This window comes from Chiloscyllium punctatum, chromosome 44 (genome assembly GCF_047496795.1).
Source record: "Chiloscyllium punctatum isolate Juve2018m chromosome 44, sChiPun1.3, whole genome shotgun sequence".
NCBI lineage: Eukaryota > Metazoa > Chordata > Chondrichthyes > Orectolobiformes > Hemiscylliidae > Chiloscyllium > Chiloscyllium punctatum.
Window position 1 is genome coordinate 34038739 of NC_092782.1, and position 22943 is coordinate 34061681.

The following is a 22943-nucleotide window of genomic DNA, read 5'->3' on the forward strand; positions in this document are numbered from 1 at the left end:
AGGTTTCTGGTCAATGGTGATCTCAAGGATGTTGACAATGGGCGATTCAGTGATGGTAATACCACTGAATGTCAAGGGGTGGTGGTTAGAGTGTCTCTTATTGGTGATGGTCATTGTCTGGTAGTTGTGTGGCATGAATTATACTCGCCACTTGCCGGCCCAAGACTGGATATTGTCCAGATCTTGTTGATGGACTGCATCAGTGTCTGAGGAGTTGCGAATGGTGCTGAACACTGTGCAATCATCAGCGAACATCCCCACTTCTGACCTTATGACAGAGGTAAGGTCATTGATGAAGCAGCTGAAAATTGTTGGGCCTAAACTATTACCCTTGGTTAAGTTGCCCAAAGTTCCCACTTTTCAATCCAACTGCTGCATATCAGCACACATTGTCTCAGCCAAAATCCGGAAATAAATTATCTACCAATAAAAAAAGTTGCACAATAATTTTATTGAAACCACTTCAAATAACACTTAAAAAAAACAAAGGATTGAATGTGTACCAAAGAAAGATCATTGGACCTGAAATGCTGGCTGAACTGCCTACCATTGTGAATGATTGAGTTCCGAAGCATTCAGCATGAGAGTCTGGTGATTGAGTGGCTTGTAAGTGTCCTTTGAACATATATTCATTGACTTTGATCTCTTTTGAAACTACCTTGACATTCTTCTGTCAGCCCAGGTCATAGTTCTGAGTCAGACTCCAGGAAGTAACCTTCCTGATCACTGATTCTCAGTCATTTCTCAGGGTAGGTGTGGGTAGTCCCATGCCCCTGTGCAGAAACACAGTGTCTCCCCTCCTTCCAACCGCCCACCCCCCCCCACCCCACCACCACCCTGGACTAAATGTCTCCAGCTGTACATTCAATAAGACCTGGGAGGCCTCCCTCTCACTGTTCATTCTCTGCATTTTTGTCTCTGTCTCTGTCAATGGGAGTAGATTTCCCTTTGGAGGGCAAAATGTCCTTAATGAAAAGTGTACTGCTGGACTCCTTGCTGAATGTGCAACCAATTAGCAGAGCCTTCCGTGCACAATGCACAAAGACATTACTCAAATGAGGCAGCAGCCCGAAGCTTGATGACTTTCATAGGCTTAATAAGACCATGCACAGATGGATAGCACATCGTATACCTCAAAGTCAAGAACAGATCTTGATAAGTTACTCCCCACATCCCAATCTTTTCCGGACTTCCAAGCACAGTCAACCTTTGTGTGTACACACTTCTTTTAAGAACAGCTGCTATAACATGAAGGAAAAGTGACAGAGTGCAAGATTGATTTTAGAGTGACTTTGGTCTGAATTTTCCTTGCCCCATGTTACCAAACTTAAATTTGCGTTGCAGGTATTGGGCAATTGAGGGGGAGCCACCACTGGACTGCAGTCTGACTCATTCCATTTCAGCAGTGGGCTGGGGATCAGCTGGCATCTCCAAAGAGGTAAACAGATAATGTGCATTTTTAAAGTTCTGATTTTAGACGACTTTACAACAGGCTGGAGAGCTTAATATGGGCTCAGGAGGTTTGAACCAAAATCCCACCCTATACGTCCCATTACAACAAACAATTGTCATAGTATCAAACAGAGCATTATACAGTCAAATGAAAGCACTTTCACAATGAAAGACAAGCAGTAACAATGCAAGCTTTGATGTTGCCTTCTATCAGCAATAAAATTTAACATTTGAATATAACCAGGAAATGACCTGGGCAGCTGTGGTTCTGGTAAGAACATTAACATGCTAAGATCCTTTCTGTAAATTTTAACAACGACAGAGCAGAATTACAATGACAAACAGAAACTTAATTTGTACGGTTTACAAAAAGGGCCTGATTTCCCATTATATTTTTAGATCCAAAGATTATATAATTTGCATATCTACAAGAACTATGACCTGTGAACAAATGTCAAAAGGAAACAAGGATATCTTGCAGTTTAGTTGTAATGCAAGATAAAACAGGAGTTAGATTGGATAGGATCTGTCAGTCCATATAGAGATCTAAATGTACAATTAACCTGCTCTTGTTCATTGTGTTACAGGCAACCCAGTAATTTTGTATTGGATACTAACGAAAATTATACCTTTACTCTTGGTAAAGGTACTGAATATGTGTGAAGAGAACAAAGTCATAATGATGTCAGATCACATGGGATTGGAATGTAAGTTATTCTCATGTCCCATCCTCTGTATATAATTATGTTCACTTAACTCTGTTACTGTTCGCTCACAAGTATGTAGACCTCACAGTATGACCAGTCCCATGAAACTGGAGACAGGCAGTGAAAGCCCCAAGGTGAAGCTCAATATTGGGATAGCACTGCTGGAATAAATGTGAGGCCAATCCAGCTACCAAAACTAGGTGAGAGGGTGTACTGTGAAGAGGATGTAGAGCTGCTTCCATGAGATTTAGACAAGTTGGAGTGAGTGGGAAAATGCATGGCAGATTAAGTATAATGTGAATAAATGCTTTGGTGCCAAAAACAAGAAGGCGAAATATTACCTGAATGGTAATAGTTTGGGAAGTGAGGAGATGCAACTGATCCTGGGTGTCTTTGCACCAGTCACTGAAAGTAAGTAGGTAGTGAAAAAGGCAAATGGTATGTTGGCCTTCAAAGTGAGAAGATTCAAGTACAGAAGAAGAGATGTCTAGCTGCAATTGTAAAGAGCCTTAATGAGGCCCAGCCTAGATTGTGTGTAGTTTTGGTCTCCTTATCTGAGGAAGGGTGTTCTGGTGATGGAGGAAGTGCAAGCAAGATTTATCAGATTGATTCCTATGATAACAGGGCTTGGAGAAGAGAGACTGGATTGCATACAATTGTATTCATTAGAGCTTAGAAGAATGGGGGGGGGGGGGGGGGGGATCTCATACAAACCTATACAATTCTAACAGATCAAGGCAAGGTGAACACTGAACAGATGTTGCTGCTGACCAGAAACAGGCATCATAGTTTTAAGATATGGAGTAGGCCATTTAGGACTGAGATCAAAAGAAATTTCTTCACTTAGAGAGCGGTGAGCCTGTGGAATTCTCTGCCACAGGAAGTGGCTGAGTCCAAGACATTGAATGTTTTCAAGAAGGAGATGGATACAGTTCTTAGGGCTAAAAGGATCAAAGGGTATGGGACAAAAGTGGAAACAGAGTACTGAGTAGAATGAATATCTATCATCATATTGAGAGACAGAGCAGGTCTGAAGGGCTAAATGTTTTAGTCCTGCTCCTATTTTCGATGTTTCTATTTAAACAAAGAGGTGAAGGAAATAACCAAAGAGAAGTCCAAAGAAATCAATGGATTTTAAGGAATCAGAACCTGCAAGGAAGCTGGAGATAATCCAGGACAAAGCCTACAGTAAAGTTAACGATCGGCAACAGGAATTATCAAAGAAATCACATGTACTTACAGAACTTGGAAAGAAAGGACTTATTCAAAAAATACACCAACAGAAAGCACAGTAAGAAAAAGAACTCAGTCCAAACTGCTAAGAAATTCCACCTAGATCAGAGAGCAATGCAGATACAAAGAAGAACAAGAATTTTATTCCCTGAGTTCCTTATCAGGAGGTTGTGACCATTTGAGTTCAGGGATCTTTTTCTTTGAGTCACTTTTTGTCTTGATTATTCTCCACTGCTGCTAAATTCACATCTTCATGAGTGTCACAGTCCAAAGACCAGCTGCCATCAGAAGTGCCCATCCCAAATGCACCAATATGTTAGATCTCCAAGGAAATGATCTCCAACAGCACGTTCACCTGACACTTCATTTAAGAGAAGTAAGAATGCTGTTGGAGACTTGTGCCTCAAGTAAGCGAGTCTTGTGAGAGTGATGAGATAGGGGCAAAGTGGACGAAAAGAATTAAAAGTTCATAATAAATAGTAAAGTCAAGTAACAACCTATTGGAGTTTGGAGTCTATCTCTCCAACAAGGAAGAGTAGTCACATCGGTCAGTACAACTGTGGAACTTCATCATGTTGCAATATTTGAAGGGTCATGTCCCAGCTTGCATTACATTCCTAATTGTTTCCCTTAAAGGTCTAAGAGTTTCAAAGGCATCTCAGATTGCTGCCTTAAAGATCAGACTGCCATCACCATGGTCCACAATTGTTCAGAGAGGCTTCCAAGATATCACAGAGGTCCATCAATCTGTCACCGAACAGGTCAGTGAGAATGCTGTGGTACTGAACTGGAACAGAGGCAGGGGCTCAGTGGGACACAAACCTATCGTATTCCTTCTGGATGGCAACATTCCTGCTTCCACAGCCATCACTCTGCCCTTGTGGTTACTTGTCAGTGAGCCGGCTGAGACCTCTGCAGCCTGGAACTGAATCTTCCAGGCCTAGACCTATTTCAGGTCAACTGCTGATGCTGCAACCACCGGGGAAGCAATCTGGGCACTCAACAGAAAGGCTAATGGAAGACAGACTATAAGAGAATGCCCAAAGGCAGTGCATTCATTTCTGTTTATATTGTATAATTGTTGAATTTATAAATGCAGATTGAGACGTACATTTTCTGGTGGTTTTGTGCCAGTAAAATAAAGGTGTTAGTCAGTAATAAAGGCAAGATGAACAGCGTGGGACTGTTTGGTGAATGGGGAAGTGTGGTTGAGGTTACTGGTGTCACTCATTCATCATTTGATCACGCAAAGCAATGGTAGAAATGGTCTATTTACATCCGAACCTCTAATCCTCTACTTGGTCCTCCACTTCCTTTTGTAATTCCTCCTTCACCTCCACTTCCTTCATTCTTCCTCCACCTCCTGAGCTTCTCCTTTGGTAGGTGATGAGGTTATGCAGCATAAAGAATTTACCACAAACATTCATACCTGCATTACTGAATATTGCAATCCGGATAGTGGGAATGTTGCCTGAGAATGTCAGTGTGGTGTGCTGTATGCTACTGCTTGAGGAAGTGTAGCTTCCCATTTTATACCATAAGTTTAGGATGCAGATTACCGTCATGAGCTAAGTATGAGTGGTTAACCCTCATCATCTAGTAACTAGTCTTTGATTTATTATGGTGTGCCAATTACAACTGGAACAAAGGACACCCGCAAACATTTTGAGTATTGCCAGGTAACTGGCATCTATCTGTACAATGTGCTGCTGATGATCGCCCACCAGCCCTACACTGAGTGGAATTCCTTTTAATTCATCATTCTGGCAGAATTCAAATGAGGTAAAGGCAAAGCGATGTGTATGCAGACAATAATAGCTTACATCAAGGAGGACTCTGCAATCCATAGCTCACTTCTGCTCACTCCACTTGCGCTTGGAAGGAGAATTAAGTGCTCTCTCTTTACACTGAATCCTTCAGTGGCTGCTCAATTCAGCTACATCAGCTGTCATTTATATCTCCAGCAGCAGGCTAAAAGGAGCCAGTAACATAAAAGTTAATTGTCATGGTTACCCAGGAGCTCCAGGTCGCTGCAGCATTTAGCAAATTTCTTTAATGAATTTAATGAAAGTGTGCTGTTCCTTGAACACCCTCGACGGATAGGGCCTCTTTCTCAGAAATCTTTTCATCCCTCTTCCATCTGTTCTTCCTGCTCTGTGTGACCTCTCTTCCCTGTCATGCTTACAGTCAAGTGGAAGGCCCACCTTTTTATCCATATCTCAAGTATTTTGTTTTAGTTCAGACACAAATGGCAGAAATCCTTCAGGGGACCTCTCTGAGATCAGCTAGTTGTCATCGAGAGGCTGCATCTCTCTAGCTGCATCTCTCATGTCAAGCCATGCATAATTTCTTCTCATCTCTGTATTGAATCTATTACCCCTCATCCTAAAACAATGGACTCTTGTTCAAGATTGTCCCACAACAGGAAACATCCTCTCTACTTCTAATCTGTCACACCCTTTATCATTTATACCTCAATTAGATCTCCTCTCATAAATGTTATATCAAGAAAGACAGATCAAAGCATCATCCATATATGCAAATTACAGTTGTTGAAATATTAATTCAATCCATTCAAAATTGTGCAATGAATAAATAAATTGACTTTCACTTTTATTTTGATCACCCACTGATACTAGCCTGGACTTGGATGTTTAGTTATCCAGCAATAAGCGAGTAAGACCCCCACACAAATGCATGTTCCTAAAAATCCAAGCAGTGACCTATGGAGAACTCCTGTGGAAGCTCAGCCCCAGTGTGCTCCCACGAGCATGTGTCTTTAGACTGTCCAGTCTGTGTAGACATTTCAATGCTACGAGTGCAATAAATTAGCTCAGATTCATATTACAACCTCTCAGTATGATTTATGTGAATTTATGCATCTTGAAATGTAACCTTATGAAATTGAACTTTGTCAATAATTCAACATATACAAAGTTAAAAATCACACAACACTAGGTTATAGTCCACAGGTTTATTTGGAAGCACTAGCTCTCAGAACGCTACTCCTTCAACAGGTAGTTGTGAAGCAGGACTATATGACACAGAATTTATAGCAAAAGATTGCAGTGTCATACAACTGCAATGATATATTGAACAAACCTAGATTGTTGTTAAGTCTTTCATCTTTTAGAATGGGTTGCAGGTTTCGGTTCATGAATATGTAAACCTCAGAAATTCTTTTAAATCATATTCTCAAGATTACTTACGGTTTTATAAAAAAGAAGGTGACACCTCAGCTCAGACAATGTATTAAAGGAGTGAGGTTAGAATTTGCCTGTATCCCAATCTTGAGCCAGACTGGTTTTATTTCCAAAGTAGAATTTACAAAATATTACAGGTACTGACTGCTTCCATTGACTGCCTGCATCTTGTGCATTTTTTAATCTATGTGACTCTTTATAAATTCCTACTTTGGAAATAGAACCAGTCTGACTCAAGATTGGGATACAGACAGCCTCTAACCTCACTCAGACCTTTAATACATTGTCTGAGCTGAGATGTCACCTATTTTTATAGAACCTTAAATTATCTTAAGAATGTGATTTGAAAGAAGTTCTGGGATTTATATTTTAATGAACCAAGACCTGCAACCCATTTGAAAAGACGGAAGACTTCACAGCAATCTAGGTTTTTTCAATATACCATTTCAGATGTATGATGCTGTTTTTTTTGTTATAAATTCTGTGTCATTTAGTCCTGCTTCACAACCACCTGATGAAAGAGTAGTGCTCTGAAAACTAGTGCTTCCAAATAAATCTGTTGGACTATAAGGGGGGGTTGTGTGATTTTTAACTTTGTTCACCCTAATCCAACACCAGCTTATCCACATCAACTTATACTATCTTTGTTGTTAATTAAAATCTGGGTCAAAAAGAAGTTGGTCACAATATTGCATAAAACAATTAAAGGAGAGAGAAAGAGAGAGAGAGAGAGAGAGAGAGAGAGAGAGAGACAGAAAAACAAAAGTGTGGGTGACATGGTGGCTCAGTGGTCAGCACTACTACCTCACAGTGCCAGGGACCGGGGTTCAATTCTTGCCTCAGGCAACTGTCTGTGTGGAGTTTGCATGTTCTCCCCGGGTTTGCTCCGGTTTCCTCCCACTGTCACAAAGATGTGCAGGTCAGGTGAATTGGCCATGCTAAATTGTCTGTAGTGTCAGGGGTAAGTATAAGGGGGTGGGTTTCTCTTCAGAGGGTCGGTGTGGGCTTGTTGGGCCAAGGGGCCTGTTTCCACACTGTATGGAATCTAATCTGTAGGAAATCTAATCTAAATCATCTTGAGTTACTGAAATGCATATTTATTGAATAGGTTTTGCATTCTGAACACAGGAATTCAGTCTCTTCACTGGTTAACTTTCTGTTCCTGGCATAAAGATACCAACCTTCCCCAAGTGTTTCTTAACATCAGAGATTAATAATAGCTGCTATAAACTAAAGCACGTAACTTAGTTAGGATTCACACAATGAATCTGTATCTGAGTCAATCTGGAATAGAGGGACATAGTATGTCTGTTATAGTAGTTTCTTGCAATATTAATAGCATGTGGAATGAGTCAACAATAGATATGTCAATAGCTCATAGTCAAATGACCTCAGCAGCATAATTAAGAACGTAATTTATAGGATTCTACGGAACATACAAACCTTTTATTGACTGGTTGCCATGCACTACAAAATAATATTTGGAGGTTATCATCAGAAATTTCCAGTTCAGGCCTTTGGAAGCAAGTCAAAACCCCTTAAAGCATAGGCATGAGTTGTTAGCCTATTAATACTTTATTAAAGGCATGGCATAAATTAACCTACAACGGTTCCAAAGGCTACACAAGTCTGATGCTTTACTGGACCACACACATACACAGACACACATAGGAGATAGCAAGAACATTTGACTAATCACCTTACAAATTACATGATGATGACTCAGATGGCTTTCATGTCTAGCAAGCTCATGTCACAAGATGCTAGAGAATTTTTCTTTTGAATCCAGGAGACTGATCACTGGTTCTGGAAAATCCTGGACTACTGGGAGGGTTGACAAATTTTACCGGATATTCTAGTTTGGACGTACTTGTTGTCCATGCCGAGTTACCTGTGAAGGTGGTAGTGGGCCTTCTACTTGAACCATTGCATCCATGTGATTGAAAGTGCTTCTGTTATGCTATTACATTAAAAGTATTCATAGTAGGTTTAATGCAACTGAACAATTTACGAGAGTACTTCAGAGGGAAGTTAACAAATACTCATGACACCGGAATCATGCATCAAACAAAGCAAGTAATGATATAGGTTTCCGAAAGGATATTCCAGAACGAGTTAGGTTTTTATAATTATGCAAAAGCTTTATTGACTTTATAATTAATATCAAATTCTTTTAAAAAATTCTAGATTAATGAAACTGAATCAAAAATGTCCAACTGCCATGTTGGGATTTAAACACTGTGCTATTCATACAGGCTCCTAGACTAGAAAGAAACAGGAATTGACTGAAACAATATTGAAAAGTTTTTAGCAATGATCCATTATATTTTCTGTTGGTTAGGAGCATAAACAAAGCTTTTTCAAAGCTACTAATTAAAAATAATGTTGATTAGTTCCTACTGTACTGGGCTTAGTGACAAATTATCATATGACTATTAAACTTGCTTGTTGTGGGCACTATGAATTCTATTATTGCATGCCAATTTCAAGAAAAGGTGGCCTTGAATAATTTGTTTCTATTTTGTATAATAAACAAAAGACTTCTATTCTTGACTAACCAACCACAGCAGTAATCGACAATTTTATAAGTGCAAAACAAAGTAGAAATATTTAACAGGATGGCCTTGTATATCAATCTGCCTTTCTTAACTCAATAACTTTAGTTACATTGTCCCTCAAATGCCCTCTGGTGCTTACTTACTGCCAAGATTTAATTTGCATAAGGGCCAGACATACTACGTAATTTTACTTGCATTGGCTTATTGAAGTGTAAAGGAGTAAAACCATTAATAAAATTATGTGACTTTGAATTGGCTTGATCGCAATATTCATATTGTTACTACAAAAAAAACATCTTTCAAATACTATATATTTTAAAATTCCGAGCCTGAATTTTATCCAAGAAAATTACAATTCTTGTCTTTTTCTCTGTTCCATAATTAGCAAATAACTAATTATTAGTATAAAACAAAATGCACAAATGCCTGCAGGTTCATCAATCCTACTCCAGGTTGTCATGAACAGACAACGTAACTCTGCAATCATTAGGGGTAATTTTGTCATTTGGGTGGTGGAGGCTGACCTTCCCATACAGGACAGTTTTGAGGAACAACACAGACCAGGAGCAGTCCAGGCATGGATCTGTCCCAATGACAGGCCCTGGTGTTTGCTGAAGGGGCTAGAAATTTGAACACGGGTTCAAACTTCATATGAGTCAAGCCACTGAGATCAGGGTCTTCTAGCCTCTGGTGGAGAAGTTCTGATTAGCTTCCAGACATTCCAAAAGCATTTTGGAATTTTAATTCTACATTTGGAGAATCGTTGGCTTATTCCAAAGATGTCCAGCAAATTGGTCCGTGTCACACATTGTCTGTGTCACTCAGTGAACAATGTTGCTGGAAATACAAAGCAAGTTATTCGGAATGCCTGCTGTCACATTATCAGCATATTTACAATGAGCCTTTACCTTCTATGGGTAGGCTTACTCATCCTGCACCCCATGAACACTAATTACCTAATTAAAAACAACAGCAATCTGACAAAATAGTTCTCATTCCCTTTATTTTACAAACTTTAAACTCAAGGAAATAGAAGTTGCGGGAAGGGTTATGAAGGGGGCAAGGTCAGAAAATCCATCTTAATCAGTTGAATACAGTTATCTAATTGATTTTTCTGACAAACTATTGTCTACCTGAAACATTGAGTAGAATTCTCACAGGCTGACAGAGCTGGGTTTGGGAGGCAGGGTGTGTCAGAAAAATGATGTCACATTGCAGTTCTGATCTTCTTATCTTAGGAATGCAGTGGGGAACCCCCATGACTGAGGGAGAAGTCAAATTGATGTAATTAGAAAGGCAATTACAAATGAATGTGTCCATGGATTCCCCCTTTTCCAACAATGCATACATTCCTCTGCCATTCAGCAATTTGGAGAGGGTAACTGAGAGTCAGAAGGACCTCCTCAATGAAACTGACAAGCTGGTCAATTGCACTGAAGAGCTTCCAACCAGGGACAGGTAGAGGCTGCTGTTCAAAATACAGCTCTTTTCAGAGAATCACCACTGCTTGAGAGGTGATTGTCAGCTGCTGAGAAGCCATTTTGCCTGGCCCAGCACTTCACCCACTTTGAGCTGCCCGTCCCTGCTATCCGTCTTCATTGTGGCCTGGGAGCAGCTTATGCAGCTCCACTGTCCACCTCTGCAGTGTGTCAAGGACAAGGGACACGCCTTACCAATGGCTCCAGCAGCAGTTAACACAAGCTCCAGCTACCTTCTCCTCAGCCACATGCCAGTCCACAGACCCTTAAGATCCAACGGGAAAGTAATGAGTTATCAAACAGGCTCTGTTTGATAATGTGGCTGCCACCAGAAACCTAGTCTTCCCCTGCATCTCTGTTTCTTACAGCAGAAGACTGCAGTGAGGTATATGGGTTGGTAATGGCTTTTATGGAGATGATGAAATGACTTGACTTGTGGAAGTTCACTGAGCAGTGTGCAGAATAAGAGAGGGAAATAGGGTAAGGGTAAGTGTGAATATCAGCTGCTTAGACAGAAATGTAAGCTGTCTGCAGGGAGAGGAGTCAGTGGAGTGAGATGGGGCGTTAATCTGAGAAGTTCTGTGCAGAAAAGTCCTGGACAGGTCAGAGGGCAGGGCTAGCATCATGAGGGGCCAATTAAGGATTCTGTAGGAGCAGTGGGAGGATAATTGCCAGAAGGGGTTGAAGAGTCAGGGCTGGGGTCATGGGGGTCAAACAGACACTGAGACAAAGACAGTAATGAACAGAATCTCCAGTATAGTGGGGAGTTTGTAGTGGGCTTTGTTGGCTATAGGAGGTGGGGTTATCAGCCATGACCACCACTATGGCCTCCACAGGTGGTGCAGAGCTGCAGGACAGGTATAATTAAGGTGTAATGCTGCTTCAAGAGGTAAGGAGGACAGGTGGAGGCAAAGTTCAATGTGGTGGGTCTCCATCTGGTGGGGGTAATGGAAATGTGTAGAGTGAGGTAAAAGAGAACAGGGAGTTTCTGGCATTTGCTACCTGGCAACCATCAGAGCTACATTTCCTGTCATCACTTTCCACTCTCCTGAAGCAAAAACTATTCCTTGGAAATTACTGACACCAGGTATATGGTGAGCATCAGTGTCAGTTTTAAGATTAGACTGGTGCTGGAAAAGCACAGCAGGTCAGGCACCATCTGAGGAGCAGGAAAACCGACATTTCGGGCAAAAGCCCTTCATCAGGAAAAGGGTCAGTGTCAGTTTGTTGGTCAAAAGGGCTGGATACACATTTGCTGGATATAGGACATTGAAAGACCAAATACACAGAGCACAGGTTCGCAAATCCCAGCTACATTTACTTTATAATAATTTCATTGCTAGTGTAACTAATGTTTTTCTTACCTTTCATACATGCAGAGTAAAAGACGAGACATAACTTTTCACCTTCATCACTTGAGTGATGAGTTTGGCCCAGCGCAGATTTTGGCAGCAGCAATGCTGGTGGAGACAAGATGGCACTGAAGAATGGTGACATGGTTCCAGTAGCAGTGGCTTGACTCTGGGTCATGTCTGGACCTGGGTACCAGACAGTGGAGGTGGTGCCATTCCGGCTGTGGCAGCATGCGGGGCACCCAAATGTTCCTAAACTGAGGGATAGACTTGGTGGCTTTGTTTGTCTGGCAGTGAGGACCCATGGGAAAGGTAGGGGAGTGATGTTTCCTTTTCTTCTGGCTATTTATTTTATTTCTGCTTCTGTTTTTAATCCTATCTTTTGTACACTAAGATGGTGTCAGAGAATAGTGACATTATACACTTTTCACTGTACTCCTGTATTCCTGTACCCAAGTACATATGGCAATAAAATCTAAATCTAAAAAGATCATGAGGTTTCTCCAATGGAAGATTAATACCCAGGCAGCAAAGCAGAAAATGCCACCTCTTGTGTTTGCCTTTTTGTGCACATGTTCAATGATCGCATTGAAGAAAACGGGAAATTATTGTATTGGGCAATAATCAGAAGTTAAACTAAACAACTTAGTTACTTGTGTTTTGTGACTCAGTTTAGTTTTGATGCAAAACTAAGGTGCGCCTCTATTTTCTCGTCAACAATATTCGACATAAACCTTGAAATCAGCAACATTTGTAAGCTGTAACTTTCAGACTAAGATGAAAACAATTTTGCGTCCATGGGTTCTCTACACATGAATTAATTTACTTCTTCTTTCATGATGCACCATATGAAGGGGAACCAAAGTGAATAATTTTACAATCGAATAAATTAATTTGAAAACTTCATTTAAATTAGTTGCACTTCTTGATTGATGCACCTATGACTGCAAAACAGAGACTGTGATGAAATAGAAGAACAGTTAGAGTGGCAGAATAAAATTGGTTAACATTTTAGCCTAGATTACTTTTATTGTTACTATGCTAATTGGAGTAAAATGGATTCCAAAAGATTATTGCTTACATGAATGTCAAAAATAAACCTGGAATTATTTGATAAAAGAAACAGAGATATCTCTAAAGTCCTAAATGGGCCACACACACATTCACACACACTCTATTTAATGCTACCAGTCTCAATACTTCCAAGTGCAGTGTTGAAAGGCTAATTCAAGTACTAAAGGCACTGCGCCATGCTAAAGTTTGTCACTGGGCTTGCAAAATTACTAATGTCTTACAATGATCATTGTGTTGCTGAAATCTGTTACTAAACCAACAAATCTGCTGCATTCAAACAAAAGCAGCTTGCAAATAAGTCTCTGATGCTTGCAGCATTGGGGGAACTTATTTTCCTTTAATCTTCCAAATAATTGCATATGCCAGGAATCTTCAATAAAGAGTTACACAAGGATGAACCGCCAAAAATATTTTACACATGCCTTTCTCGTAAGACTCAGCAAATATGTTCACTGTCTTTAGCTTGAACAAAATTTGATCATATTTATCTCAATGTGATAGATTATTATAAAATCAGGGATAACAAAATTAATATAAAACATTCCAGTTTAAGCCAGTTTCTCCTGATAAAATACAGCTACTAGCCTATGGAAATGCATTTTATAGCACCCAGACAATATTAGCAATTTCTTTAACATAAAAGCTTAATTATAGAAAAGCTTCAATCAGGATTACTTTGGAAAAAGACATTAAAATACAGTTTTTGGTTAATAGACTAGCATTGCTTCATGGAAATGCTAAACCCTGTCTACTATTACATTTTAAGATTTATTTTAATATAATATTTATTAAGGTCAAGTTAATCATTTTATTTGCATCTGCTGACAGCTGTCAGCTTCACCTACTATCTCTGATTCTATTCTCTATGCGGTGGGGCTCCAAATGTTCTTTTCATTTTGTTAAATAGTTGTCTGACTAAGATGTGAGCAACATATAGCTCCTATCAATGTTGTGAATAGGTGAGATCAGACCAACCTACCTCATCACCATTGAAAATGCTGTAGAGATGATTAGTGACCTATTTAATGACACTCACTGTAAGTTAAAATTAATCACGTTGAGTGCAAATCTATTTTTCCATTTGAATGATTACGTACATAATATTTTGGAACCGGTTAGCAAATGCTATGACTTAGGAGTGTCCAAGAATAAGCAAGGCTAATGTTGTGGTTCACTCAACTAAAATCCTGTTTTCTCTTTATTCATTCATGGGCGTCACTGGCTCAGCCAGCATTTATTCCCCATTTCTAATTGCCCAGAAGGAAGTTAAGCGTCAACCTCATGGCTGTGGGTCAGCACACCAGGTAAGGATGGCTGTTTCCTTGGCTAAAGGACATTAGTGAACCAGATGGGGTTTTTCCCCAACAATTGACAATGAAGTCATAAGTCATCATTAATTCTAGATTTTTTTTAAAAATTGAATTCAAACCCCATCACATGCCATGGCAGGATTCAAACCCAAATCTTCAGAACATTATCCAGGTCTCTGGATGAACAGTAAAGTGATAATACCACCAGGCCATTGCCTCACCTTCTTACTATACAGTAATGGTAAGAGCCCACTGCATGATCAACCAAGACCTGAATTGTCATTCAAGCATCAACTTGCAATATTATCTGGATCTCCCTCATCAGATCTGACTCTCCAGGTTCTAAGCCAAGCTGTTTACAAACCATTTGTAATGCTCTGGGATACTGCAGTTGCGTCTTTCTCGGCTATTAACACTGACAATGACTCAGTTCTGACCTTTCTATCAGCTCTGTTCTACAGAAATCCTTCTTCACTAACCCTACTCTAAAGGAAGAAAATGATTACTTGCCATTGGATAACTGAAAAATCTGGGTTTGATCCATCACTGCACAGCTGGGCAAAATGATGAACACATTTTTACCTTAAATGTATGAATATATTGCCATAGGCTCCCTGAACATACCTTGGACATACACAATGCACATTCATTTGGCAAGCAATTCCATCAGATAATGGTAGTTTGCATCAATTGCTTGTATTTCCCCAACTCAAGCACAGAAAAACAAAATGAGTATCCTTGTTGTGTTTTTATTGTATTCTAACAAACAATAAAAGCATTTCATATCCAATGGGTTAATTTTTGACTGTTTCAACATGTTCCATTATGTCTAGCTTCAAACGATGGCTCCCAGCACTGTCAAGCCTGAACTTCCTCACTGTTAGAAATGGGGAAAAGTGTTGTTTTTGCAGATATAGAAAAAGCATACAGAAAAGGGGTACAGCAAGAGAACTACTAACTCTGCAGGTATTTAGGGAAGAGTATCTCTACTTTTCAGTGTATAATTGTGGTTAATTAAATACTAACTTTGGTGTGTAATTATTATAGCAAATAAGTTCTTTTTAAAAATTATGTTTTCAGCAAAAAGCTGAGATTACCGAAATGCTTAGGCGATACAAAATGATACGAGTTAATGAAATGTCCGAGGATGGAATGTACCAGCAGAACTGATACAAAATGTTAAACCAGATCTTGATGTACTGTCGACAAAATAATGTGTGTGTCAGCACTTACAGAGAGGAAGGTTGCCAACCTGGGGAAGGGGGCAATGAGTGTGGAGCATAGATGGGCAGAGGCAAAATACTAAGAGAGATTGGGTAATGCAGGAGTCAGGAGAGGTGACCTCACGCAGCTCAAAAGTATAACTGTGTAGTAGTGTGAATAATCATCACTTCAATTGCTCTCTGCAATTGGGGTCCTTTCTTGCAAGATCGTAGAATAAATTGTCTTGTTTCCAGCTTTGGTGGTCTCGTCTAAATTTTATTGAATTTTGTTTCTAACACTCACTAAAATGTCATGCATTTCCCCTGAGTATAATAATTGGTTCTGGACCTATTTATCTGAAATAACATATACCAAGTTTACACACTCCCAACTATTTAATCCACTTCTTTATGTAAGGAGATTGAGCCCTCTCCTAATCCCCAAGTATACAGAGGTGATACTCACTCATTCCACTCTTTTCTTTCGTATATAGGAATCTGAATTATGTACAAAGGAAGTGAACAAACTGCATGCTCAGCCTAAACAAAGAGCAACTGTTCCCATGTTCATTGCATTCAGAAGACATGAATTCAATGGGCCAAAGTACATCCTCCTTAAAATTAGTTTATAAATTGGATTTTAATGGAACTCTCCAGCCCCTCATGGCAGCCAAAAAGCACCCCCCAAATCTGGAGTTTGTTCCACTGGTCAGAGCAGAGAGATTTCTGTCCCTGTTGACCCTCAATAAAGATAGTGGCCGTGGACCAGGAGGTCACCACCAGAAAAGACCAAGCAGCTGTCGCTGGTTCAAATGACATGACCGTGACTTGTCTTTTGGCATTCAAATTGCTTCCAACATGTTTATAAAACCTCCCAAAACACCCTCCCAGCTCCATCCTCATTTCTCCATGAACCTGCGGGTAATGTCGTGGAGAAAATATAGAGAATCACCAGGACATGCAGAGAGTTCTTCAAGAAGTAGGTCTTTTACTTGCAAAAAAACCCCGTGACATTGAGAAAGTAGATTCTCCAATGCCCACGAACCGTGGCTTTTTATATTTTTATATATCATGTTTCTGTTAGCTTATCAGCATGTCCAACTATATTAGTCAAAGTACCTCACTCTAGCTACACAATAAACCAATGATGCTAGTTCCCATTATTAGCAGTGCTAACCACTGAGCCACCGTACCACCCACTATTCCATCTGTTACATTAATCTCCTGTCTCAGGCTGACTTTATTAACTATTAGTTAGATATGTAGTGTCATTTCCCAAATATTTATGGTCCCAATCTTACTCTGTGGTTGTACGTTCTACTTAAAGTTATTCTAATGTCACGGTTAGATATTTAGTGCTAACTTTTGCAACAATGGTCTTTTATTCCAGGCCCTACTTAATATTTTCCTAATTGCATGATTAGATATTTATTATCACCTCTGCTACAGTGATCTTCCATTCCAGACTAACCTGTCATGATTAGATATTTAGATTAGATTAGATTCCCTACAGTGTGGAAACAGGCCCTTCGGCTCAACCAGTCCACACCGACCCCCCGGAGAGTAACCCACCCAGACCCATTTCCCTCTGACTAATGCACCTAACACTATGGGCAATTTAGCATGACCAATTCACCTGACCTGCACATCTTTGGACTGTGGAAGGAAGCCGGAGCACCTGGAGGAAACGGGGAGAATGTCCCCACAGACACGGGGAGAATGTGCAAACTCCACACAGACAGTCGTCCAAGGCTGGAATCGAACCTGGGACTCTGGTGCTGTGAGGCAGCAGTGCTAACCACTGAGCCACTGTACCACCCACTATTCCACCTATTACAATAATCTCTTGTCTCAAGCTGACTTTACTAACTATTAATTAGATATGTAATGTCATGTCCCAAATATTTATGGTCCCAATCTTTCATAATGACACTTAACAGGGAAACTACCTTTACTAATTGTTATCTCATCTCGCCACAGTGACCTTTCAGCCTCAACCTTACTCTGCTAATTGGTGTAAGAGCATTCCACTATTCTTATCCCATCCTGCATACCACAAACCCCTTGCAACAAACCACCAGTGGACTTCATGTTTTAACCCTAAGATAGCACAATTAAAGGCAGTCAATGTAAAAGCTTTTCATTGTACTTCTGTACTTGAGTACACGCGACAATAAAGGATATTTATTCCACAGCTCTATAGCCACGATTTGTAATGAACACTGTAGGTCACTGCATACAGTTCACAGTCAAAAATCTGTGACTACAAATGTCTTTAATCTGCACTACTTTTGCCTGATTAATGTAATTGCCCTTTGAACTGCCTCACATCGCTCGCAAGTGGAGCTCTCTCCCATATACAGAAAGAAAGCAATGACTCTGCCCACCTCAGGTGTAGTGGCAGTCATAGAATGTAGAACATTACAGCGCAGTGCATCCCTTCAGCCCTCGATGTTGCGCCGACCTGAGAAATTAACCTGATGCCTATCTAACCTACACCATTCCATTATTATCCATATTACGTTAAATGTCTGTTTAAATACCCCTGATGTCTGTCCTAAATGTGTCACCCCTCAAGTTAAAGCTATGTGCCCTTGTGTTAGCCTTCACCATCCGAGGGAAAAGGCTCTCACTGTCCAATCTATCTAACCCTCTGATTATCTTATGTGTCTCGATTAAGTCACTTCTCAACCTTCTTCTCTCCAACGAAAACAGCCTCAGTTCCCTCAGCCTTTCCTTGTAAGGCCTTCCTTCCATACCAGGGAACACCCTAGAAATCTCCTCTGAACCTTTTCCAAAGCTTCCACATCTTTCCTATAATGCGGTGACCAGAACTGCATGTAATACTCCAGGTGCAGCCTTACCAGTGTCTTGTACAATTGAAGCATGACCTCATGGCACAACTCAATCCCCCTACAAATAAACTCCAACACACCATATGCCTTTTAAACAACCCTGTCAACCATTCAGGGATTTATGCATCTAGACACCAAGATCTCCCTGTTCATCTACACTGCCAAGAATTTTACCATTAGCCCAGTACTCTGTATTCCTGTTACTTCTTCCGAAGTGAACTACCTCACACATTTCAGCATTACACACTCCATTTGCCACTTCTCATCTTTAATTTCCATAGTGTGTTTGCAATTCAGATGAAGATGGTAGGTACAGAGGAGATTCACCAGGATGTTGTTTGAAAGGGAGCAGTTTAGCTATAGGAGTGGATAGATAAACTCAGGTTGTTTTCTTTAGAGCAGAGAAGGCTGAGAAGGAACCTGTTTAAGGAGTATACAATTATAAGGGACATGGATAAGATGGATAGAACGCGGCTGTTCTTCTTTTTTCAAGGGACAGTAACGAAGAGGGATAATTTTAAGGTGAAAGGCAGGAGGCTTCAGGCAAATTTGAGGAGAAAAGTTATCACCCAGAGGGTACTGGAAATCTTGAAAGCCGGGGAGGATAGCAGAGGTGGGAAACCTCACAACCTTTAAAACATACTTGGATAAGGAGTTGAAATGGCATAACACCCAAAGCTAAGGGGCAAATGTGAAAAAGTGGGACTAGTGTAGATTTAGAGTAGTTTTTATTGGTGCAGACTCAATGGGCCAAAGGTCTCCCTTTGCTGTATGATTCTATGATTCACGTTCCTTTTGTCCTTGCAACCCCCATTAGTACAAAGCCTCCACACTTTCCCACCCAACTCCTAAGTCTCCTCACATTACCCCTGAATCCCAGGCCTATAGCTTAATTTTATCAACCACCGTGAGGCATTGCCCTCCTCCCCAACTGAAACAAGTGGTGACCACTGACAACAGCTTTCACAGTAACTTATGCCCTCCAATGTTCTGTCATCTCAAACCTTTTGAAGTTGAGCTGACCCTGTCATAATTATTGTCCCCTCTGCATCCAAGCATGCTGCCTCCAATCCCCACAACTGACTTCCTCAATTTCCCTATCACAGCAATGGCCTCTGATAACCCATCTTGACTTTAAGGATACAGAACAGGTCTTGAATACATTAAGTGGCCAAATGGCCATGTTCTAATCCCTGAACTGATATCAGGCGACTGACAGCAGTCCCTTTTGATTTGAGGGAGGACCACATTGTTTAGACTTTGAGATATGGCCATTGGTTGCTGTGAAAGTTGCTGGTATATGATGCAGGTATTGACATAACATACTTCCATATAGCAACATCTCCACCCCTTCACTATTCAATGCTGAAAAACATGAATGGCTGCCTGGTTTCGTGTCAACATTAAAGGCAAAGCAAGACTGAACTACTGTGATCCTGTCAATTCTGAAAGAGGCAGCAATGTGCAGCAAAGCAAAGCAGAGATGCTGTAATCATCCAAATGGAAGCAAAGAATATTGGCAAACAGTGGCTGGTGAGTGGGTGGGTGCTAATATATCAAAAAGGAACTGAACCGCAGGAAGTCTGCAACAACCAATATCAAGAATGGGAACACAACAAAACCTAAGTAAAAATAGGAAATAAACCAAAGTTGCGTGCAACAACAGAATGAATGGCTTTTTTTTTACATTTTGCAACACATTTTCCTATCAGTCACTGGTTTTGAGGCATGTACTAAATGCTTTATAGATCTAGGTATTTGTACAATAAGGGATGCTATGTGAAGAAACCCATATAATCATTACATCAACAATGATCAGTGCCGTCATTGCAGCTGGAAATAATCCAACCACTCAACCTGAACAAACAGAAGTACGTACACTACACTATTACAGTGCCTGTGTGATCTTCAATAACTACCACAAATTCAATACTCAATCGTATATCTCCTTAATAAAAGTGGCACAATCTTTGATCCTTCTCATGAATAAGATTTAATTATAGGCAGAAAGGTATCTCTAATTACCCAACTTTTACCTTGAGTGCTTACCCAGTAGTCAGGTAATCCTTTCAGATTAAAAAATTCTCAGGTTCCATTAGTCTGTTCAGCAGAGAGGATCGGTCCAATGAATGTGTTTCAAATGTCAGAAGGCCCTGACAAAGTAGATACAGATAAATTATTTACATGAGTTAAGAATTAAAAGCAGGGGTTGCATACTGAGATTTAGAAAAGGCTATTCAAAAAAGCCAATCAGCAACCAAGTCTCCACAAATGGTTGTGGATGGAGTGATAATTGTCACTTTCAAGACTGAGATGGATACATTTTTTGTATGGACATATGGGGCAGGAAGGTAGGTAACTGGATTCGAGATATATGGTCAAATTGAACAGCCGAACAGGTTTAAGAGGTTGGATAACCTGTTGAAATATTCCGATTGTTCTATCATCACTGAAGGTTTAGCCATTTAGCTTCTGCTAGGACAGCAATACAATGAAAGAAAATCAGAAGTTGCTGGAAAAACTCAGCAAGTCTGATAGCATTTATGAAGCAAAATTAAAGTTAGTGTTTCAGCTCTGGTGACCCTTCCTCAGATGCAGATTTTCCAGCAAATTCCGTTTTGTTTCTGATTTACAATATCCAAAGTACTTCTGGTTTTTACTTAATACAAATGAAAGTTTTGACATTGGTGTCACTCAAGTTACGATGGGAGAAATTAGTTTGGTTCCCGTTATGGACGGCTATCCAGCAAATCCTACATGAAGTTCATATGCTCACAGATGAAGGAGCGGCACAGATTGAAGTTGTATATCAGGATCATTTGGAAATCACACACAGTTGACTCTGTGAGAATTGCATGGGAAAATTAAACTTTCAATTCACCCTTTTCCTGCTTCTGCACCTGTCCTAACAGACTTCTTAACGTCAGAGAGTTTGGAGTGTTTCAACTCACTGACGCTCAAGAGTTACCCAGGAAAGTTTAGAGCATTAACAACCTCCTCCAATGCCTGTGTAACTAATAAACTGAACCCCAACTCACCAGTAACTACCCCAACTACAGACATCCCTAATCCATCCCTGACACCTCACCAGAACCAACAACCCATGCCTACCACTGCTGCTCCCCAACTACCACCATCATCTCCAACACAACAGAAAGGAAAACCACTTCCTGACCTGGGCAGACCCTATTTCAGCCTCTTCCTGACCTGACTTGACCTGCTAGACCTACTCACATGTATTTCATGCAATCAAACATTGCAGCACAAAAAGGAAGTAATTTAACCCATCACGCCATTTTAATTCAATATCATTGGAAAGGGATTTGTCAATAATGGAAAGCCATTCTGAACGTTGAGGTTGCTTGAGAAATTGTACAGCTGTGTGCATTTTTAAGAAAAAACAAAGTCACTAAAAGCCAGTCTGATCTTAAGGGTTGAATTTCCAGTGGGGAGTTAATGTTCCAGTTGGAGCAGTAGATTACCTCTTGCTCAAGACATAAGTTGTGGCTGCAGACTGCTTGGTACAGCATGTTCTGGTGATTCAGAAAACATGAGTAGGGGAGGGTTGGGGGAATGATCAGAGATCACAGAGAAAGGGAAGTAGATTTTCTTCTTAGAAGTCTTCAGGAAATGTGTCTGCTTCTGCTCAGTAAAAGCAACATGTGGGAAGTATTTGCTTTTGCCATCGAACAGTTCTGGGCTGCCTTTCGCTGATAGGTTTCCTCAGGGACTGAGAGGCTTGGCTGGCCTGTGATAAACAAGTCTGGAGATAAAACCTAAGGCACTCAACATTAATAAGGTACTTAAATTACTCATCCAACTTCATCGAAGTAAGTTGCTGTCTGCTCTCCCTGCTGAGATCTTTTTTAAAACAAGAAGAATGAGAATTCAAGGAGAGTTAGATTGAAACTTGTTGGACTTTGATTTACAATCAAAACATGCCACCAAACCAAACCCGCCCCTTCTTTAGAGGGTTAAAGATATTAAAAACCCCAATTAATACTAAGATTCCTTCCTGCTAGTTTAAATGCCATCGGAAATAAACTAATGAAGGGCTTATGCCCGAAACATTGACTCTCCTGCTCCTCAGATTCTGCCTGACCGACTGTGCTTTTCCAGCACCACACTCTTTGAATGGAAACAAACACCCATTTACCGGCCATTAGTTAGCTCCTATCTCTGAAAAGTCTTTATTGTTGTAGACTGTATAAGTCATCTGATGACCAATAGATGTTGACAGCAGCAGTAATCATGCATACTTTGTCAAATCAGTCAGACGGCAAATATTTTTGTTGGCCAAATTACAATGAAGATGCATTTGCTGGAACAAATTTTGTTTTTCAAAACTGCATTCGCATCAGCAAGCGCCAACCCATGCCAATCAAAACTTATAACCAAAAATGGGTACAATGGAACAGCATGTGACATTCAGTGTTCAAATCTGATCTGAGCCTTCTAGAATAAAAAAACAAGTCTCACAGCTACCTGTGAACTTCACGGTGTGAGTAGTGGAGGAACT